Here is a 23,608-nt window from a genome sequence, read left to right on the forward strand (position 1 = left end):
TCCCTCACAGACAGTGCCGTGTGAGCTGGTGCATTGTCATGATGCAAGAGCCATGAATTGTTGGCAAGAAGTTCAGGTCGTCTAACTTTTTCACGCAGCCTTTTCAGCACTTCCAAATAGTAAACTTGATTACTGTTTGTCCAGTTGGTAAAAATTCATAATGAATAATCCTTCTGATATCAAAAAAGGTTAGCAACATTGTTGTAACATGCTCACAAACTTAATTGTCAAACTTAATTGTATGTTCTTTCATAATTTTACGTTCAGATGCCCAGTTAGGTGTAAACGTAAATATACCAGGGTTGTCAAAAAAATGTATACAAATACACACTTTGGTTAATGTTGCTCAAGCAGTAGTTTGCCATAATCGGAAGTGTCTGGACGCTGATGGTAACCACTTTGAACACCTCTTGCAATTGCAGAAGTCAAACGTGACTTGTATTCATCTTTTGTTATCGGTATATATTGAGTATTACAATTTTAATAGTTTTCCTTTCTTAAAATGTGTATACATTTTTTGGCACCCTCTGTAGCTATAAGTGTAGGTGGTGTCGATCTTTAACCTGATTTTCTACTTAATACAGTATAGCTCTCTTCTTATTTAAATGTATTTTGATCACGTGTGTCTTTTTAAAAAATATCTATAGCATATGACTATATGATACATCTATGTGACTAAGTTAATCAAAAGGGAGGTTACCTTGAGTGATATTCCTTATAGATATATCATAAATTATATAACTAATATCATATTTATTGATATTCAGGTTTCTCCTGGATTGTCATGTCATATAGCAGAATGATAAAAAGATTTATATGAGCCTATATGTGCTCTTGTCCATTTATTTCCTTAGGATAAAGTTTTAGAAGTGAAATTGCTATGACAAAAATTGTGAACATTTTATATTTGGGGCCATATATGTGGTTGGCAGAATTATTAGATGATCTTTGTTGATGACCTAGGTCTTTGTAGAATTAGCTCCCCTTGAGTGTGGGCGAGACCTGTAATTGCTTCTGACCAATAGATTGTGGCAAAGGTAATGGGATGTCACTCCTGTGATTATGTTACCTTACATGGCAAAAATGAGTGGGTTTTGTAGCTATAATTAAGATCTCTAATCAGTTGACTTTAAGTTCATCAAAAAGCGGGTAACCATGAATGACCCTGACCCAATCAGGTGAGCCCTTTAAGAGAGGGTCTAGAAATCAGAGACTATCTGGCCTCGAAGAAGCAAGCCTACAGCTGCAATGAAATGAATTCTGCCCATAATCTCATGAGCTTGGAAGAGGACCCCAAGCCTCCGATGAGATCCCAGTGCTGGGTGACGCCTTATTCAGCCTTGGGAGACCCTGAGTAGAGAACTCAGCTAAGCCCTGCCTGCATTGCTGACCCACCAAAACTCTGAGATAATAAATGTGTGCTGTTTAGCTGATACATTTTTGATTTATTATAGAGCAATAAACAGCTAATACAATATAGGAAAGCTGCCTCTGATAAATCATACACAAACCAGTATGAAAGCTTCCAATTCCACGGGGTGTTGGCCAAACTTTTATTTTTATGTATTTTATTTTATTTATTTATTTTTTTGCACTATGTAATTATTTTTAATGTCGAGTTTATAATGCGAGGGCCAGAGCTTTCTCCCAGACTCCAGTTTATAAATTTTCAATTGGTTTGTGAGGCCAGGAGGGACACTTCTTGTTGTCTAGTTTGGTTTCTGGGAAGATTTCATTCAAGTCCTCAATGGCCACCTGTTCGGATAGAATTACGTGCTTCATCTTCTCCAGCTCTTTCTCGTCCTGCTCAACCTGGGTCTTCGACAGAGAGAAAAACTCAGCACAACTTTTCGCATCTTCTTTTTCGTCTGCATCTCCCAGGCTACTGTATTTATCCTCTGGTACAGGAACCTTCAGTGCATTAAACGTCTTCTCAAAGTCATCTACCAAGCCGGCCTTCACAGCATTGGTCTTGAATAAGCCCAGTTGGTAGCAAGTGGATTCTCAGGTAGAGTCACCCACCTGGAGGTGAGGGTCTCATTCCAGGATTTCAGGGAGTTAACAATGGCCTTCTGGTTTCAGGGTATGATTTCCCCCAAAGCCACCCAGTCAACGGCTTTTAGAGCAAGTTTTTGCCCAGCCATCTTGAGCTCCTTCACCGACCCTGGTGGCCCAAGCTCACAGCAACCTGGCCAGGCTTTTAAATCTCTGCCACTCAAAGAGGTTAAGAAAAACTTAATTTGTGGCCCTCAATTACAAGTGAGGTTGCACGTTTTCCATATTTTTACTTCCTTTTACATATCATTTTTAGTGTATCCTCTCCTTAGTCCTATGATTTAGTAAATCATATCCTTTGCCTAGTTTTGAATTTTTCTCATTGGTTTGTGAGAGCTCTTTATATAAGTGGAGGGCAGGAAAGAGACAAATATAGGTATTGTTTTATCTGTTACAGATATTGCAAGTACCTTTTTTTCTCCAGCTTGGCTATTTTTCTTTTTCCATTTCAAATGTTGTTTATGGTATTTTGTGAGGATGAATATGGGTGTTTTCTCATTCTGTTGAGTTTTACAAAGGCCACTCTGGTAGTCTGTGTGGAAGATGGATTGACGGTAAGAGATCAGTGCAGAGGCAATTGCATTAGTCCAGGTGAACTAATGGAGTTGAAGCCTGACCTACATTAGGTATTACAGGGATGGAAAACGGGGAATCTGAGCCCAGAGACATTTTAGAAATAGAATTGGCAGCGGTTGGTGTTCTGGAGCTGGCTTTTTACTAAATGAGACAGGGAGACGTAGAGGTGAAGCATGTGATGTGTAGTCCTGCTTGCATCAGTAGGTACTGAGATCACGGAGGAAGCGGCTCCCACGTAGAACTGTACCACCAGAGGGTCTGGGACTAGCAAACCCCTGAGAACAAGTAGGGCACATATCCCAGTCTTATCTTTATTTCCAATGGGTAGATGAATACATCATTCCTGGAGGTTCTTCTTCCCTCCCGAAGAGACAGAGTTTCCTTCTTTGCGTTTTCTTTGAACCTCCCTGACCAGACAGACCTCTGGTTTTGAAGCTGAGCAGATGGGCAGGGGTGTTTGCTCAAACAAGGATCCATCTGGACATGCCTGGTACAGGATAAATTTCCCCTTCAATACCCTGGGCAGTCTTGTCTCCAGGATGGGGTGGCAATGAGCAGGTGGAGAAGTGTTCAGCAAACTCCAGTGAGACGTTAGACATCCCTGAAAGTCGTTAGCACGAGCAGAGAAGGTAGCTTGTTCTGTTCCTAGACTCTAGTAGGTTCCTCAAACCATTGGAAATGAAGAAATGGTGGCCACAGTCTGTAGTGGCAGAAACGAAGACCTCTCCTATAGAGGGCTGACACATGCTTGGGGTCTCCCACTGGTGGGAGTAGGGGGGAGACACCACAGTAACAAAACTGGGGTCCTGAAAGCCTTCTGGCCCTGCTGAGCTCAGGTATGGGTTATTCAAAACTCTCTTGGTCCCTTGTTTTGTTTAGTGCAGAGTTTCTCAACTGGGGGCCATTTTGCTTCTATTCAAGGGACATTTGACAACATCTGGGGATGTTTTTGGTTGTCACAACTGGAAGGGTGCTTCTGGCATCTATTGGGTAGAGGCCAGGGATACTTCCAAGCCGTACCTCCTACAGTGCCTGGGGCAGTTCCCACGACAAAGAATGATCTGTCCCAAAATATCATTAGGGCTGAGGATGGGAAACCCTGGCTGAGTAGGAACAAGAGGACTGTGGTGGATTAATGATTGTCCAAGTTAGAGAAGTGTCTGTGAATCACTGACCGCCCGGATCCTTTACTCTTTCTCTGGGGTCTCTGCTGCGAACTGCTGGGCCTCCTTCGTGCTGATGGGAGCGAGGACTCAGCACCCCTAGCTCTCCCCCAGAGTTCAGGCCATAAGCAACACAGCTCGTCCTAAAGCTGGAGGGGAGAGAGCAACAAGCCAATCCATTGGTGAAGTCCAGCAGGATCTTTCCTCTCAGACCCCAAGTCTGACCTTTATAAACATTCACTAGCACATCTTGTACCAATCTACAGAAGGACCAACATCAGCTTTGATTCTGGTGATCCATTCACTTTGCCCAGAGTGAAGCACCGTGTCTACCAGCTTCAGTTATCCACGGGTGGAGGGAGGAGGAAGGAGGTTGGAGTTTTGAAATTCTGAGAGTGGTTAAATATTTGATGTGGCTTAGCATGAGCTGGACATCCTATAGGTGACAGTCAGAACAGATTATTTGGATTCTCAACTCCTGGGACAGTGGTCTTTTAAAGCAGTCCAGAGAAAAGGTGAAACTGAAATAAAGTAGCATTAAATGCTATCTACATCTCTCGAGCATAATCTGAATTTTCTCTAGGCACATATAGGCACATCCTTGAATAGTGTCATTTCGTTCAACTTCATTTCATTATAAGGTTGATGAGAGGGGGAAGAAAAATGTCAATTCCTGGCCAGGGCCACTGTCTGTGTGGAGCTGGCATGCTCCCCCCATGTGTGCGTGGTTTTCCCTGGAGACTCCGGTTTCCTCCCACACCTGAGAGAGGTGTGTGTGAGGTTAATTAGTGTGTCTACATTGTCCCGGTCTGAGTGAGTGTGGGTGTGGGTGATGCGCCCTGAGATGGAAGGGCGTCTTGTCCAGGGAGCGTCCCTGAGCTGCTTGTACCCTGAGCTGCTGGCAGGCTCTGGCCACCATGACCCTGACCTGGAATAAGTGGGTTGGAAAATCATTATCTTTCTTGTTTTCATTTGTCTTTCTTAAATGTATGTATACCTCACAATTATTTAATGTCTAATATTAGAAGTGTTTGGGGTATTTATTTAGAAGTTTGGTGATGTTTTGGTGACCAGAAATATGCCTTAGGAGCTTAACTCTTGTTTATATCATTTAGCCTAGAGTAAAATTGGTTTTCGTATGCGTCATTCCATCTTTTCTCTCGAAGTCACAGTTTCCAAGAACCTATCGACGATGTTTAGTGAGGACTTACTATGCACAGATTTTAAGAGTTGTTTTAAAAATCGACTCCAGATGGAACAAGATTTCCCTTTCTTTCTTTCTTCTTAATGTCTATTGATAGTAGCTGCATTCTTTCTGTCCCGAGACAGAGAGAGAACAGACATTACAAAGAATAAATATGGGCCCTAAATTGTCACTCATAAAAGATACCAATGCCTGTGTTCTGTTTCCATGAATCAATTTTAAGAAGGAAACATGTTTCGTATGTTTCAAGTCTGTCTCAGAAACGGTTTCGGTGGGGCAGAATCTGGATGAACAGCGGCAAATGGGATTTGCATGGATGCAGCATAGTCTCCAGCCACCAATCCCAAGAGACTTCTCATCCTTGTCGTCCTTAAGCTCACTTGGCAGGAGCTGCCTCTTGTCTCTCTCTCCGCCCCTTATCATCCGGTCTCCTGATGCTCCTGCTTTGGCTGTTATGACTGTTTGTCTGATGGCTTCTTCTCTGAGACCTCTCCCCGCTTCCTTGCAACTCCTGTCTCTGTTACAGCAATTTCATCAACACCCAAGGTTTCAACCAACTGACTCCACAGATAACTCCTAAATCCACGTCTCCAAGCCTCAGTCTCTTTCCTGAGCCATAGCCCTCCCGGTCAATGAGGTAAAAACACATTTATGCGGCTAAACTCATTCCCTCCCACTATCTTTCACTTCTGGCAAAGGAGCCTATGACTTATCTTACCCTCATAGGTTAGGAAACAGTCTCAGGTTAGCGTACAATGCGATCCTTCGTTGTACTGCTGAGGAGTTTACTGGATCCTTCTTGCAATCGCGCTGCCATTATGCATAGCAGGGTGGTCATCTGTTGTCATTATCACCTGAATGTGAGTCCACGCAGCAAACTGTCCACTCCTCTATGAGAGCTTACGTTTGCCGGCAAACAGGGAAATAGTCCCTTCCTCCAAATGGCGTTTTCACAGATTAGATAAGCTATCCAGCTCTGCCTAAGTCAGCTATGTGACATCACAGGTGTGTGACCCAGTACATGGCACAGCATCTAACACAACTATTAGGAAGATAAAATAGAAGATGAAATCATGTGTTAGACAGTGACCTGGAGGGTGGACAGGGCAGGCTTCTATGGGGACGTAACATAGGAGGTGCTGTCTGAATGTTGAGCAGTACCTCCCTTCCCAATAATCAGAGGAGAGTTGCAACCTGGAGGCTATCAGAGGCGCAGGTGAGGAAGGTGTGCAGCGGATTTCATCCTCCAGTAGGGACCAAGGAGGCAACGTTTTAGGACCTTGCTCTTCTGATGATTCTGACATCTCATGATCATTCCTGTACCTTCTCTGAGACCCAGGTTGGGCCAAGATTCACGAACTAGAAGCTACTTTTCAGTTTCTGCCTCTGCCTTTCTGTATTACGTAGTCGGGGACTCGATAGCCCTTTGGTTTGATCCATTAATGACCTAATCATCCTTGTATTCTTCCAATGGCTGAGTTTTTTCACATGCAGGAAATTCACCAATCATTTCACTACACTGAAAACAGAGGAAACATTTGGGGTATTCCTCAATGTCATTTGTCTTTGCAAAGATTCAGAAAATGCCTAGAAGCTGCCTTTCAAATCCTGGATTGAAAGTGGCAGGGGCTGGAGGCATGGTGAGGCCGAGTCTTCAGAGGCTCATGATGGAAACCGGGGAGCCGATGCTGACTGGCAGGCACCCCAAAGGTGAGGTCTGTCAGGTTGGCACAGAAAGCAAACTCCAGGGAGACGGATGGGACATTCACAGTGGGTCGCTTGCTGTCTTCTAAGCATCACGCACCCCCTCCTCCCTTTTCTCCACCTTGCTCTGAAAATGCTTGATCTATTTACCGCCTCGCTGGCTTGAGGGAGGAGCGAGACACAAAAGCCCAGCTTCAATGGCTCCATGTCGCTCCGCCTGCAGTCACGGGAGTGTGGCCTGTGACCAGGTGCAGCACAGTGTGGATTGTGTCCTTGTGTGTCTTTGGCAACATGTTCTCATTATGTATGCAATGTGGCTTAAAGGCAGGAAACAAAGAACCAGAAGAAATGGCCTCTCTCTGGGCAGAGACAGGCAAGTGCACGTTGCTTATGAGGCCAGTCAGGGCCTCGCCTGCATGTTTGCCATGATGGAATCACTAGCAAGGTAGCCACAACCACAATTGTGGTGGCCGCCGGAACTAAATTGGCAGCTTTTGGTATACCCTACGTGCGCATGCTTCGCTTTTTATATACATTACTCCCGTGGAAGCCCTCAAATCCCTCTGAAAGCCATTGTCATTGTTCCCATTTTCCTGATGAGAAAACTGAGGTTCAGCAAGATGTAGCCAGGATCTAAATTTTGGAGAAGGGAGCCTAGGGCTAGTGGTACCAGATGAAATCCATAAAGCAATGGCACATTTTAGCTGCGTTCCTGCTTCTTGGGTTTGTTTTCATGTAATGTCACCATATTACCTTGCAAACAGGTGGAGTTTTTCCAGGGAATGCGCACGCGCGCGCACACACACACACACACACACACACACACACATTTGTTTATGTCCTAGGTCACATGATGACTCAGGACTAAACCAGAACTTCCGTCTTAGTCCAAACTTCTATAAACTTCATCATCTAATGTCTTTTTAAACATCTGCTCAGTTCCAGGTCCTGTGATGGATGCAGGAAGCTACAGAAATCTTAGGATTGCTAAGGAGAAGCTGCTGTCTTCAGGTTGACATTGGACCCATATTCAACCTTGACAGGAGTCTTTGTTTTTAAACTTAGCTTAATTTCCTCTCCCTTTCTCTCTCTCTCTCTCTCTCTCTCTCTCTCTCTCGCTCTCGCTCTCGCTCTCTCTCTCTCTCTCTCTCTCTCTCTCTTTCTCTCAGCATTACATAATATTTTTGTTATTTAGTTGGATTTATTTATCTGTCTCTTAGGGTTTCTGGATTTTGCGTAAAGAAATAGAAATGCTTTAGATACCTCAAGGTTTTAAAGAAATGCACATGTATTTTCTTCTAGGATTTCAAAGGATTCATTTTTGTGTTTAAATTTTGATTGAGTCTATCTTAGTATATGGTGTGCAACATAATACATTTCTAGAAAGGTCCATCTTTGGGAGGCTACTTTTAATATATACTAAATCCCTGTGGCATTTGGATCCGTTTCCGAATTTTCTGATGTTCCATTGGTTATTGGTCTGTTGATATGACAATTATTGAGGTTCTAATTATTAATATATTAATTTTGAGATTTTACAGTGTATTTAAAAATTGGGAGGGCTTTCCCATAGATTTTTCTTTCTTTCTATTCTTGCTACTTAATGTTCCCTAAACCCCTTAGAATGAATTAAAATCTCTGTCTCCTTCATCTAATTGGCACCATCTCATTCTCAAGATTCAGTTAAAAAAAAAAAAAGCCCTCTTCTCCGGGAAGCCTTCCCTGATGTCCTCAGGCTTTATCATGTTCCCTAATCCTGGTTTGTTCCCAGAGTGCCTGCATGTGCCTCTGTCACCTGCTCATATGGTACAGGCTTGCAATTGGCTAATTTTCTAATTTTCTATCTCCCCCGCTGGGCCATGCTCTCCTTGAGGGCAACACAGAGTCAGCTTCACTATTGCATCTTTAGCAGAGAGCACAGTGCCCAGCACATAGTAGGTACCTGCTCCAGTGATCTATAGCTGCATAGTAGACCACCTGAAACTTAAGAACATAATAATGCGTTATTTTTCATTATCTCTCATTGTTTTGGTCAACTGTTCCTGGGCTCAGCTAGGTGGATCTACTTTTGGGGTCCCTTATGTGATTATTCCAGAGTGGCTGGAGCCAGGTTTAAGGCTTCTTCATTCACAGGTCTGGTGGTTCGTGCTGGATATCCACTGGGGCCTCAGCTGGCGCTGTTGGCTGGAGCATCACGGCCTTTCCCTGTGGCCTGGGCTTCCTCACAGCACGATGGCTGGGCTCCCAGAGCATGAAAGCCTGGCGGAAGCCAACTTGCCTTTTACAGCTTAGCCTCAGGAGTCACACTAAAGCACGCCCACCATGCTTTCTTGATTGAAGCGGTCTCGAAGGTCCACCCCATTTCAAGAGGAGGGGACATAAACCCCACCTCTTGCTGGGGAGTGGCAAGGCCAAGTTGTAGAAGATCTGAAATAAACAATGTAGTAACGGCCATCTTTGGAAAATATAATCTGCTCCAGTGCTCAGCACATATTCGTCACATTTTGTAAATGCATGAGTCACGATCATTGGGAGGATTACATTCTGAGGCCAACCTTGAACCAGGACATCTGACCAATCAGCAAAGCAGCAGGTGCCTGAAGTGAATGTGCGCCCTGCCCACCCCAGGTTGGGTGGGAAGCCAAGTTGCTGGGCTCCCAGGGGAGTGCTCCCATTTAGGGAGCAGTTTCAGAAGCTGCAGGAGGATGTGTGCAGTCTGGCCGGGACAGCATGAGATACGACAACTATTGAGGTTTCAATTATTACATTTTAATCGAGGTCTTGATCATAAACTTCTTGTCTCCCATTCAGAGTACTGTGTTATTAGTTTGTTTTCCCTTCTCTACTTCTGAAGTAAATGCTTTGAACAAGACGGATGTAGAAGTGAGACAGTAAGTATTTCTGCCGAAATGTGGGGTTTCTGCTCCAATGGAAGGTGCTGTGTTTATGACTGGTACCCAGATTGGAGAAGTGAACTTGCTTCTTGAACAATCGAGTTTATCTGTTTTGCTCTCAGAGTCACCTCTCATTAATGGAGAAAGCTAAGAAGGTTTGAGGAATTGTCCTCTTTGATTCTGCTGGATAAAGGTACCTCGGGCCATGTGTGAGGAATGCCAGAGGTCAGATGAGAGAACCCCCCGTGCCTAGTGCGGGCCTTGCTGGGTTGTGACCAGTCTGATGGACAGTGAATGCCTGTTGCTCTGTGGGTGGAGGGGAGGTTATCGCTGCTGCTCATGTCTCAATGACAGCATTTAACTGTCCAGTACAAGGTTCTGCCGCGTGAGGGGACCCATTTGTAGGAGGGCAGTCTACATTAGACCGAGGCTGCCTTTAATGAATGTGGCAGAATATAGGTGCTAGATCCAAACGTGTGGGCTGAAATCCTAGTTCTGCCGTTTACCAGTGCTGCAGCCTGCAGCACGCTGCCTCACTTCTCGGTATCTCCCTTGTCCCATCTCAACAACAGGGATTTTTAGTAGTACCTACTTTTAGACGTTGTTGTGAGGATTTAAGAAGTGCTTACAACGATGCCTGGCACTTAATAAATCCTCGGTAAATGTTAGCTATTATTTTCACTGTTGCCATTATTGTTTTTGTTGTCCTCATTACTCATACACTGCTCTCCCCAGACCTGTAGTCCTGCAAACCATATAATTTTAAAATTTCTACTAGGCACAGGGAAATAGGTGACGTTAGTTCTAGTGATATATGGTATTTAACCCAATGCATCCAAAATGTTACCATTTCAGTGTATAATCAATATAAAATGATTGATATATTTTACTTTTCTTTTTTCATACTAAGTCTTTGTTCGGTCTTTGAAAGACGCTGTGTTCCTTACAGCACATCTCAATCTGGACTGGCCACATTTCACGGGCTTGATAGCCCTGCATGGCTGGCGACCACCCCGTTGCCCAGCACAGCTCCGAGGGGCTACCCCATAAATTCAGCTGCAGCTGACAAGATGCCTATAAGAACAAGGAGATGATTTTTTATTGAGCACCTACTATATGCCAGGCACCTTCCATGTACCGTATCATTTACTCCTCACAACCACTTTGTCAGCAGGTATTTTACCAATGGATTCCTCAGGGTCAGAGAACTCATTTAACCAAAGTCACCACACAGAGGCAGAAGGTGAAATCAGGCCTATGAGACGGAGGCTCCTTCCCCATGGTGAGGCAGCAACGAGAGGCTCGATTTTAATGGTAGTGAGGCAGGAGTGCTGCTCAGAGCTGAGGCCGGGCTCACACACAACAATGTGCACACACGTCTCAAGACTCCTTTGTGACCACGTTTGAAGATAGCTGGCTGGGCTGAGTCACGACCAGGCTGAGAGCTGAGTCTGAGCTCAAGGTCAGCGCTCAGGATAAATATGGGGCTCGGGGCTATGTCAGTGACCTGGACCATGACCCAGTGTGAGGCTGGGATCTTGGTCCAGTCTGTGCAGGGGTCAGAGTTGAGTGTATGTCCGGACGCAGGACTCGATCTGTGACTGGGTCAACGTTTGATCGGAGGCTGAGGTCAGGGCTCTGCCTTGAGTCAAGGTCTAAGTTCATTTTATATCCAGGGAGCAGAGGGGTACATGCAGCAAACTCACAAGGGTTCACACCTTTACGGTTGATCCTGGAGATCAGACCACATGCTTGGCAATGACTTTGGAAATGCCAGGACCTTGTTCTTCTTCTGCCTTTTGGGAGGAGCCAGTGACCAGGTAGCCACCTGGAGAACAAGACACATGCTTGTTTGGAGGTGCAGCTGCAGTGAGGGTGAGGCTTTTAGTAAGAGCAGTATCTTTCTTGGGGATATTAAGAGCACACAGCAACCAGATGCATCTACCATGTGAGCCTGGATGGGACCAGGATCCATGGAACGAGATTCCAGGAGCCTAGTTGCGCAGGGCAATCTCAGTGAGGCCGCATTTATAGCACAGACAGAGCTTATGGGGACCCGGCCAGTGGGGCTGGACCATGAGTGGGTCGGGGCATTCAGGAAGCCCAGGACTCGGCATGCCACTCGCTCTGAGGACTGGACTCAGCAGGGGCCTCCAGCAGGGGCCTGGAAGGTTCTGCTTGTTAGAACAAGTCAAGTGTCAGGCAGTGGGCCACAAGGAGTCCCCTCTGGCACAGGTTAAATAAGTGATAATAGAACCATCCATTGAAATATTATGCAGCCACAGAAATGAATGAAACACAATTTTCAAGTAAATCATTAGGAAAAAAGCAAGGTGGGAACAGGATGTATTATATGCTGTCTTTTGTGTAAGAAAATGTGGAAATAAAAATGTCAATGTGAAGGTCCAAGGATGCATGAGATACTAATAAAAGGCGTTATTATCTAGAGGTTGTCAAGAAGGGTCTTCTTCACAAGAACCAGAGCTCGGTCCAGGGCCAAGCTGTGGGGTCTTGGATGGCTTCTGGCCACTCCAAGAACTGGTGCTTCTGCCCAGACTGGAGTGGAGGGCAAGGGTCTTCATTGCTGCCCCCCACCGCCCTCCTACACACACACACACACACACACACACACACACACACACACACACACACACACCTCGAGGTCCTTGAGTGGCAGGAAGAGTCAAGTGGAGGAGCCCACCTTTGGGAGCCAGGTGACCTCCTAGAAGCAATTTCCTTGTGGTTTTCTCTCCCACAACAGGATAGAAATGTGCTTTGTGCACCTGACCATAAACAGCTTGCTTATTAGTTTGCACTGAAATCAAGATGATTTTGTAAGAAACCCAAAGCCGTGGAAAGTGATAAAACTAAACATCTAAACGGTGTCGATATTTCCTCTGGGGCAGAAGAGGCTTGTTCGTGTTGTAGCTGCGAAAGGTCTGAAGCAAACTGTTTTGAAAAACTATTGTGCATTCGTAATGCACGTTAGGGGCGCTTATGTTTTTGTTTGACAGATACATATTTCATGAGAAAAACATTGAACGTGTATTTAATCAGGATTTGTAGGGAATCATTGGTAATCCTTTTATGTTTCTTCTTTATATTTCTAGATTATAAATTTGCTTCACTGCACATACCACAAAATGATTAAACAACTAAAAAGACTGGCAGTGCTACTGAACTGAATATCAGCAAACACTGTATGTGTGTGTGGTTGTGTGTGTTCGTGTGTTGTGTATGTGTGTATTACCATATGTTATAGATGTGTTTAGAAGTGTCAATTTAGTGGAGGAGGGATATATTTTTCAATAAACTGTGTTGGAACCCTTGGCAACTATTTGGGGAAAAATAATTATATCCTCACACCAAACTCCCCCCCAAAACAAAAATCTCCATAGATTACTATTATTAAATAGTAATCACAAATATTAAAACTGAAATCATAAAGCAATGTGAACAATGTGTAAGCAAATGGTATAGGAAATAATTTCATAGCTCCCTGCCTTAGTGTCTTCCTGTATACAACGAGATAATAATAGTGTCTATTTTATAGGATTGCTGTGGGGATTAAATGAGTAATATATGTAAAACCTTTAGAAGAGTTCGTGGCATGTGATAAGTGCTATATAAATGTTAACTATTATGACTGTTTCTAAATGTGATATCAAATAGAGGAACTAAAATAAAATGATAGATGTGATTACATAAAATTTTGGAATTACTGAATGTCAAAAAACAGCGTACACAAATTAGAATGCAAATGACATATTAATATTCAATATAGATGACAGAAAACAAAGGTAAACAGTCTGTATGTATAGTTATTTCAAGTCAGCAAGAGAAGAGACTTCTCAGAGGAAACATGAAGCCTGTCTTTAATCGGCCGATCATAAAAGAAGACATTTGTGTTAATTGATTCTTGCAACAAATATTTATCCTGTGCCTGCTATACACTGGACTGCCTGGGATGCTGGTACAGCAGGGGGCAAAACTAAGCCCCTGCTTTCAAGGAATTTACATCCCAGTGGCCAATAAGTGTATGAACAAGAAATCACAGTTCATAAGGAATCAAAAAAATGCAAAGTGGAACCAGGAACGTTTTTTGTCATGTACCCAGATAGCAAATATTTTTGAGTGATTTTATCATATGTCACTGATGATGCCAGGAAATCAGCACTCTTATATCTTTCTAATGGAGCAAAAAGCAGTTCAGTGCAATCTGTAGGGCGTTCTGTCAATAGTGCTAAATAGTGTGATTCTTGCAATGCAACAGTGACTTATAGGGAATTATTTTGAGGAATAACCAGAAATGTATAGAATGATTTCTATAACAAGAAATGCATTCAAGAAATACTTACAGGGGCTGGCCCGGTGGTTCAGGCAGGTAGAGCTCCGTGCTCCTAACTCCAAAGGCTGCTGGTTCGATTCCCACATGGGCCAGTGGGCTCTCAACCACAAGGTCGCTGGTTCAATTCCTTGAGTTCGACTCCCGCAAGGGATGGTGGGCTGTGCCCCCTGCAACTAGCAATGGCAACTGGACCTGGAGTTGAGCTGCGCCCTCCACAACTAAGACTGAAAGGACAACAATTTGAGGCTGAACGGCACCCTCCACAACTAAGATTGAAAGGACAACAACTTGACTTGGAAAAAAGTCCTGGAAGTACACACTGTTCCCCAATAAAGTCCTGTTCCCCTTCCCCAATAAAATCTTTTTTAAAAAGAAAAAAAAAGAAATATTTGCAAGAAATGTGTGCATTCATTGAGTAATTCATGTATTTACAAATATCTGTTGATCACTATTACTACATGCCGGGCACTGTTCTAGGTCTTGGGGATACAGCAGTGTCAAAGCAGAGGCAGTTCCTGTTCTTGGGGAGTTTACACTGTAGTATATGCATTTTTTTGTGGGATGGAGTATAGACAGACAACAAACAACAAACACATACATGTATATATAGAGCCAGTTCAAAGATACATCTCTATCTCTATCTCTGTAATGAGAGGTGCAGGCCCCACCTCTGAGCCCCGGGGTCCCCAGCCGTTTTGAGGACTTGGAGCAGGAAGGCAGAGTGGGAAAGATGCGGAGGGAAATAAGGGAAACCAGGAGGAGGGCAGGACCAAAGTTTGGGAAGGGAGAGCGGGAATATCCTACTATCTCCATCCTAGGATGAGTGGCCTCGAGCCAGCAAGATGCTGGGAGGTGAGCTCCTTGCCCAGGAAGGCATAGGGAGACCTGTCAGATGGAAGCAGAGGCTGGGATGGCTCAGTCCAGCTCCTGGGCCCGGCTCAGGTCACAGTGAACCCATGGCCTACACACTCACTATCCACATGGCTTCGCTGTGCTAGAGATGGGGGGAAAGTCCAGGGGATGGCGCCTGTCGGTCTGGAGAAAAGAAAGCTTTCTGGGCTTGAGTGGACCCGAGTCAAATACGTGTCCTAGAACCCTGTGTCCTTGATTTCATTTTTAAAATATGAGGTCAGACAACTAAGTTCGCAAACTTGTTGCAACAATGGTGCTAACCTTTTTTGATATGAGAGGGATTATTCATTATGAATTTGTACCAACTGGACAAACAGTTAACCAAGTTTACTCTTCGGAAGGGCTGTAAAGGCTGCGTGAAAAAGTTAGATGACCTGAACTTTTTACCAACAATTCGTGGCTCTTGCATCACGACAATGCACCAGCTCACACGGCACTGTCTGGGAGGGAGTTTTGAGCCAATAAACAAATAACTGTATTAAAACACCCTCCCTACTCACCTGATCTGGCCCCCAATGACTTCTTTCTTTACCTGAAGATAAAGGAAATATTGAAAGGAAGACATTTTGATGACATTCAGGACATCAAGGGTAATATTGACGATGACCATTCAGCTCTGATGACCATTCCAGAAAAAGAGTTCCAAAATTGTTTTGAAGGGTAGACTAGCTTCCCAAGGGGAGTACTTGGATGGTGGCCATAGTGATATTCAGCAATGAGGTATGTAGCACTTTTTCTAGGATGAGTCCGCAAACTTAATTATCAGACCTTGTATATCTATATATCTGTATCTATAGCTATACCTATATAATGTCAGATTGTAAAATATATATAGTATTTCAGATTGTGAAAGTACTATGAATAAAAATAAAGGAAGAGAGGGGTGTCTCCCAGTTCCCCAAGGGTGCAGAGATGAAGGAAAAATAGAATCCCTATTTTGAAATGTGGTATCACAGTGGACCTCTCTGACTGACTGATATTTGTGCAAACACCTACATGAAGTGAACAACCATGCCATGCTGACATCTGGGGGAGGAGCAGCTGCACGAAGAGGACAGTGAGTGCAAATGTCCTGAGGTAGAAGGAGCATGCTCGGTACGTTCAGGGAGGAATAGGGAGGCCAGTGTGGCTGGAGCAGGGTGAGCCAGGGGAAGATCAAAGAGCAGATGAGAGAGCAAGATCACATAGAGATCTGTGGGCCATTGTGATGATTGTGAGAGTGTCAAGAAGACTGGCTGACGCTTAAAACAGTTGCCATTTATCTAATATCTTGTGATTTTGTGGGTCAGGAATATGGGCAGGGCTCAGCAGGGAGATTCTTCCACACCATTTAGCATTGGTAGACAGCTGTCTCTCAGGTATTCAGCTGGAAGCTCAGCTGGTCTGCAGGGCCCAGGATGGTTTCACTTACAGTGGCACTTGGTAGGGATAATTGGTAGTCCTGGCTCAGCTGGACTGGTCAACCAGAGCACCTACGAACTGTCCAGCCTGGTGGTTTATAGATAATCGGACTTGTTGAACACAGCTTGTGGCTCCCAGAGTGTCTCAAAAGACAGAGTACAGAAGTGGAAGTCTCATAGAGATAGGCACTGGGTCACTGTTCCTGAGTCCTGATGACCATGTAGTCATAGAACCAGTCTGGATTCAGCAGAAGAGAATAGACCTCACCTGTCAATGGGAGGAATAGAATTGGAACCACATTTAATCTACCATATAGAGGAAGAGAGAAAGGACTCAAAGGACCAGGTTTATTTAAAATTGTGACAATGTGGAAATCACCAAAATGTTCAAGTGAGAAAAATGGCTGAATATATTTTACATTCATATATTTGTCAACCAATAAAATTGTATATTCAGAGAATATTGACAGATGAGGGAAGATAATGCAGATGTGCCTGTGTGCATGTGCGTGTGTGTGTGTGTGTGGTACGGGGTGCATGTGTATGCTTGTGTGCCCGTGTACACACTTTCTGAAAAGCTCTCTGGCAGGGGTGGGTCATGGTTCAGCCATGACAGGGGCCCGATGTTTCACCAGCCTATTTCAGTTGCAAACAGGGAGCCTCGAAGCCCTTTTGCATGGCCATTTGGACAGAATTCTCCTGAATGTGGACTCCTTTAAAAATCTGCCCACTGACACTTAGTCAGAGACCATGCAATTGAGGACATAAGCAGGCCATTGCTCAGATGACTCTGAGTAGACAGGATGCCATCGTCAGGCCCCTAAACCAAGTGTGCATTTGATTTTAAAACACTTTTGCTGAAGCTGTATTCAGAGGCTACCGAGTCTCCAAGAGAAGATTTCCATTGTCATGGTCAGGTTTAAGATCATCTCTGTAGACCTGTTGGTCCGGGGAAGTTGCAGAAAGTTTTATCGTTCATTCATCCATATGGTCCACATGCCCTATGTTTAAAGGTGCCAAGGCGAGGTAAGGAGAAGGAAGCTGCACGTGCCAGACAGTGCACGAAGCCCGTGGCTGTAGAGATGAATGACACGGGTTCTTTGTCCAAGAAGAGTTCGCTGCAGGTCGAAAGCTGTCATCTCTGTTTCTCGGCTTGGCCTACGACCAGCACATCCTCGTAACCCTGTGAAGACTTGGATGAATGAACGAATGGGATGGCCATTTTGGAATAAATTTGTGAGGATGGGCAGTCAAATGTATAACTCACAGGATTCTGAAAATGAAATCTGGAATGTTCCATAGGCCTCACATCTGTCTGTAAAGCTAGGTCTTTGAGCAAGCTAGCATTCCTAACTCTTCCCAGCATTTTTAGGGATTGGTGTGCAAATTTTGAAACGATGACACCTCTTGGTGAACAATTTGCAAAAGATGCCCCTCCCTCTGCACTAACCCAATCTATGGTGGTGATAATGGCTCTTAGACTAATTTAATTCCAGCCCCACTGACCCTCATGAGCTGTGGCTTTGTGCATTGCACAACCATGAGTGGTAGCCCAGGTGCCTTCGGTCCTTCCAGGTCATTTGTGTGACCTGCTCTGATCCTGTTCCTGCCCACGTGAATCTGGACAATATGTTCCAGCCTGTGACTCCATCTCCAGACAGATTCCTCAGGGCTCTGTCAGGCTGACGCCGGGTTTGAGGCTCATTCTCTGTTTTGTACCCTGGGAGTCTGCAGGACTCCACACCGAGCCTGCAGGATCCTCTCCAACCCCAAGGAAAGGGGCCTGCTGGCAGGGCCAAGACAGCTGCCCTCTTCCTCCCTTTTCTCTGCAGAACAGACCAGATTCAGATACGTCGATGGGGACTGGGGATGGAGGGCTGAGCTGATACTCTCCCAGCAAAACCACTATCAATATGGTCATCACTTAGTTCTTAGCATGTAACCTAGAGTGCTGGGTTCAATAGGGAGAATCAAAGCCGGGGGATCCCAGTCCTTTGTTGTTTCTCTGCACTGCTGTGTATTCATTTCAACATTCCTTTAGAGCAGCATTCAAGGTGTTTATTGATTTGGGCTGTAAATTGCCAGGTAATGCTCTAGGCAGGAGGCCAGATGGCAGTAAGAATTCCACCACACTTGTCATCAACCCCGGTCAACCTCTGACTTATTTCCAGGTGCAGTGACAGTCTTAAGCATCCTTGCATTTCGATATCCTTTTGTTTGTTTGTTTTTTCCATTTAATGGAAACACAATTTGCCTTGCACAAGAGTTCCTTTCATTGTCTCATTGCAAATTTGATTTCCTCCTCTGTGCACACTCTTGTTAAGTTTGCCTATCCAGCCCCTCCTGCTGAAGAATTGGGGACGGGGTAGTGGGGAAAGCTGACGGTGTGACTTAGCAATATTTCTTCTCCTGCAACTTTGGGCCTTTTTCTTCTGCAGTCACCAATTAGAGGGACCATGCCACTTAATAAATATTTAGTGAGCACGTAGTAGGTGTCAGCCACTGTGGTAGGTGGTCGGGATAGATCGGTAAACAAAATAGACAAATCCCTGCTTTCCTGGTGCTTGCGTTCTCGAGAGACAAAATAACCAATAAGCACAATAAATGAGTCAAGTTCATGGTATATAGAAGGTAGTAAGTACTTGAAGGAAAAGTGCAGTAGAGTAAGGGAGATTGGGCATGTCTGCCCTAGAAGAGCTTTATAATGTTAAAGAGAGTGGTTCATCTCAGCTTCATGGAGGAGGTGAGATATTGACAGACTTGCAGGAGGTGAGAAAGATTTAGAGAAATGGATCTTGAAGGGTGGGGCAGAAGGGGAAAACTTTCTAGTAAAGGGACAGCCAGTGCAAAGTCCCTGAGGCAGGGACGTGCTTCCTGTGTTCAAAGAGCAGCAAGGAGGCCCGGGGGCCTGGAGCTGAGTGTGGGAGGGGGAGAGTGGGAGGAGATGAAAGCAGGGAGGTAACTGGAGACTGGATGGCTCAAGGCCCTGAAGGCCATTCTAAGCATTTACACTTTTGCTCTGCAAGAAACAGGAGCTGTTGAAGGATTTTAAATGGAAGAGTATGATGGTTTGTTTGCATGTAAAAAGGATCCCTCAGGCTACAGAGTTGAGAATGGACTGGGCAAGACCATTGCAAATCCAGGATAGAGAAGATGGTAGCATCTGCATGGGGAGGGCTGGAGGAAATGATTGGATTTCAGACATATTGTGAAGATGCAGCCAACAGGTTTGCGGGTGGGTGGCTGGCAGGAGTGAGAGAAAGCAAAGAGACAGACAGGCGAGAAAAAGAGGGGAGGGTTAGGCCTGGGCTCCGGCACGGAAGGACTTGCTGCCGGCTGAGGAGGAAGAACGTGGACAGAATGGGCTCACTGGGGGAGATCAGCAGCTCAGTTGGGGACATGTTAAGTGTGAAATGTCCCCTGGATGTCTGTTAGACAACATGCGAACGTGGAAGGGGCGCCTTTGGAGTCCAACAGGCCTTCACTGAAATGACATCTCCACCACTGGTTGGTTCTGTGACCTTCAGAAAAGTACAAACATCTCCAAGTCTCAGATTTTGGAGACACAGCTCCTAAAATGTAGATCATTCTGTCCATGTATATTGCCCTGGAGACTGAGATGACGATGAGATAATGGAGTGGGTGTGTCATGGAGGCAAAGTGAGCCGTAGAGATGAGTCTCTGCTGATTAGTGTCCTTCCCGTGTCATACTGGGAATTCACACATGTGTGTGCATGCATGTACACACACACACACACACACACACACACACACAGAGCCCAGCCCAGTCCGGCAGGTTTTCTCGTGTTTGGACACATCCCATTTCCCTGGGATGTGCCAGTGACTGCCTCTGGCCAATCCCTTTTTAATTTGAGGCACACAGAGAGCGCTGTGCTGTTGATCTCCTTCCTCTCTGGCCCACAGTCGGGCAGCCTGGCCCTTATTGGTGGCCACGCCAGACAGAGAGAGCAGCCCAGGCAGCCACTGTCAGCCCAGTGAAACCACCAGCGCTGCCAAAGTGAACTTTCCACCCCTTTGCAGCAGTTTCAATAAGAGGAGGTAAGCATCACAAATCTGGAACACCATTTTGTTTGCACTGAAACATGCCCACATCAGGAAACAGCTGCATACTTGGCTCTCCCTCGCTGTCCCCTGTGCCCCTCCCCTGGGGCCCCTGCACCACCACCTGGGTGGGCCCTTTAGGCTGCCTCCTTCCATGTCCCCATTAGTCTTATTCATTCACCTCCTGAGCAGAGGTGACCATGCTTGGCACCTGCACAGCCTTTCTTGGGGAGTGAATCACCTTCAAGTTAGTGGGTTTCCTTGCAAACCACCTTAAGCTTCTGTGATGCCATTTTTGCCAAGGGCCAATGTGTCCTGTTCTGTCCTAACAACTGTTGGTGTGAAGCTGACTTTACCAGCTTTCTTAGTTTTTCGCTGTCTCTATATTTATCCTCTTTCTTGGTGATGGCTTGTTTTTCTTCAGACTACGTTTCTAAAATACTACTGGACCCGAACAGTCTGCTCTACTTCATTGTTGGTTTTATTCTTCCTCATTTCACCCCTCAGCATCGCCCCTGACCGTGCGTTTGTCATCGCGTTTACCACACTCTGTCAAAATAGCCGCTCTTCCCCCACCAGACTGTGAGGCAAGAATTGGGTGTTGGCCATCTCTGTGGGTGCAGTGGCCAGTTCAGGGGCAGAAACCCATGGGAGCTCAGGGGACATTTGTAGAATGAACGAATAGATGAAATAATTAATAAATGAATAATCATACAGAGGAAGAGATGGTCATGAATTCGCTTATGCCCCTCCCCGGGAAAACATGGAAACATGTTAAAGCCTTAGTGTCTCTCCACGCCTTAGTCCATCTTAGAAAGCACAAAAAGCCCTGGTAGCCAGGTTACTTTCCTGACTGGGAAATAACCTCTTGGGTCAGGAAAACACAGCAGCTCACACCAGGAGGGCATAAAGCCATCCTGACCAGGCATGCAGAGCCACGGGAGGCCATGCCACCGCATCTTCTGATCCCTGGGGAAGGATGACCCACTGGATATTCTCGGACTTCCTTCCTTCTGTCCTGGGAGAGTTAACTGACTGACTGCCTGATGCACCATCAGTCAGCAGGTGCTTACTGAGCGGAGCACGGGCTTCGGATCAGCGGCTGTGCTGCAAGGAGTGGTTGCGTGGCTGACCACAGAACTCCCTTCCAGATGCTGGTTTAGCAGACAAGCAAACAGCGGGTCCAGAGGGGGCACTGGACGCCAGCCCAGGACAGAGGGAAGGCTGCCCAGAGAAAGTGATGTCTGAAGTGGGAAGAGTCAAAGTGAGGACACAAAGGGGCCCAGTGTGACGGAGAGACCCGTGAGTCCCAGCCCGGGCCAGGGTGGGGGAGATCACCGAATGCCCCAAAAGGCGCTTACACTGGCTGGATTATGGGGTGTGAAGGGTGGTGGGATGACGGGGAGCTGATTTCCAGAGGGACCGTCAGCCAGTTAGGAGTGTAGACCTCACTGTGACGGCAACGGGGAGCCCTGACGAGTAGTAAGCGGAGAAGGGACGTGATCGAAGTTGCATCTTAGGGTGCTCGCTCTGGCTGCTGGGGGTGGGGGGAACTGTACTGGACAAAAGTAAAATCAGAATGTTCAAGGAGGCAGCTGTCGTGGGTGTCCAGGCGAGAGAGTAGGTGTCTGCACTAGCGGGGCAGGTAAGGGGGCCGACAGCAATGGGCAGATTCAAGAAGTTTTTTAAAGGTCAAGTGGGCAGGCCTTGCCCACTTGTTAGATAGGGGTTGGCAAACAGTCACCTATGGACCATACCTGGCCTAGTGCCTGCTTTGTGGAGTTTTACTGGAACCCATTCACACAGTGGCAGAGCTGAGTAGTTACGACAGAGACCATCTGGCCTACAGTGTTCACTCCCTGATTCTTTAGAGAAAATATTTGTCAGTGTGTGAGTTAGATGCGAGGCCCTGAGAGGAGAGGAAGGATCTGAACGTAACCCTGGGGTTTGTATGTTGGTGCCTGTTGTTGAGATGGAAACCCACGACGTGGAAAAGGGACAGTCTAGTCCTTTCAGCCGTGCTTCTTCACTGGGTCCTGACTTTGCCTGGCTCTTCCCAGCCTCCTCCCCAAGAAAATTGGGCCCTGTCTTTCCTATTCTGTCTAGCTGACACTCGACTGGGATTTGACTATTCTTTTAAACTCATGACCTTGGTTTCACCTGACCCTAGGATGACCTGCTGCCCCATCCACCTGACCAAAGGACTGGACTACTAGGCCAAGGCCCACCTTCCTGGGTCTTCCCACGCATGTGCCCCCATCTGGTGGGGTCCAGGCATTCTCCCAGCCTGGCCAGGCAGTCCCTATTCCCTTGCCTCCCCCGAGCCCACCCCAGCAGCCTGTCTGCCCATCTGAGCCTGTGCCTGTGAACCAGGAGTCACCTGGGATGCTGCCTGGTTCACTCCTCCCCTGCCCACCCTCGCCCCCGCCTCCAGGTATGGTAACCTTCAGGGACAGGGGCTGTGACTGCCTTTCTCTAAGGCAGGTCACCTTTGGTGCGTGTGTTAATCCACTTTTCTCCTCGTCAAAGTGACGTTTTCATGATGCCCAAAGTTGTTAAATGACATCTTTGGGCACCCACTCTTTAACCAAAGTGGAGTGGGCTGCAAAATGTCAATAGTGATAATCCATGGTTATGTCCCCAATACCCTTTTCATTGAACACATGATGGAAATGGTGCGAACTGCACAGCCCTTTGCAAGGAATTGCCAGTGAAAGAATTTGTTCAGACTTTCCGGTTTTTCACCGTAAGCCCCAAATCTCTTAAACAAAATTCCAGCTGCCGTAGCCCTGCAACTGACTAGGGAATGTCAGAGACTCAGCCCATGGAGTCCAGCAGAGGCTGACTCCACAGCCCCGAGCCCACCTCTGCAGGCTCCAGGCTTCCCCGGCTTTGGAGTCCAGACGGCTCTCAGTCAGAGGGATGGGAGGAGTTTGTGCTGGTCTGTTCTGAGACCTCTGTGCTGATAACGGGCTGTTTCACCCCACCCCCACCCTCACCCCAAGCAGGTGGGCCTGCCCTGGTAACTGTGTAGACAGAGGCTGGGATGGAAAGGAGAGAGGGAAGAAGGGAGGGAGGGAGGAAAGGAAAGAAGGAAGGGAGGGCCCTGCCGTCGTGGGGCTTCTATTCTAATGAGGGAGACATATTTTTAAAAGACTAAGTACAGACTTTATTCATATAAAAAATTAATCTCCACTGTTAGAAGTAGACGTTACCTTGGGAGGGGGCGGGGTTAGTGCTTACTGGAAGGGGCATGTGTGGGGAGGGGGCAAGGGGAGATGACCTCCGAT

General features: G+C 46.1%; 1 protein-coding gene and 1 pseudogene across 18 annotated transcripts in view; one reads left to right on the forward strand and one right to left on the reverse strand.

Annotated features, from left to right (window-relative positions):
- Positions 1 to 23,608, forward strand: part of PTPRT (protein tyrosine phosphatase receptor type T) — a 1,016,018-nt gene that overhangs the window by 567,354 nt on the left and 425,056 nt on the right. The window lies entirely within an intron of this gene.
- LOC109456558 (ATP synthase peripheral stalk subunit d, mitochondrial) lies at positions 1,660 to 2,144 on the reverse strand (annotated as a pseudogene).

The sequence above is a fragment of the Rhinolophus sinicus genome, linkage group LG13 (genome assembly GCF_036562045.2).
Source record: "Rhinolophus sinicus isolate RSC01 linkage group LG13, ASM3656204v1, whole genome shotgun sequence".
Classification (NCBI taxonomy): Eukaryota; Metazoa; Chordata; class Mammalia; order Chiroptera; family Rhinolophidae; genus Rhinolophus; species Rhinolophus sinicus.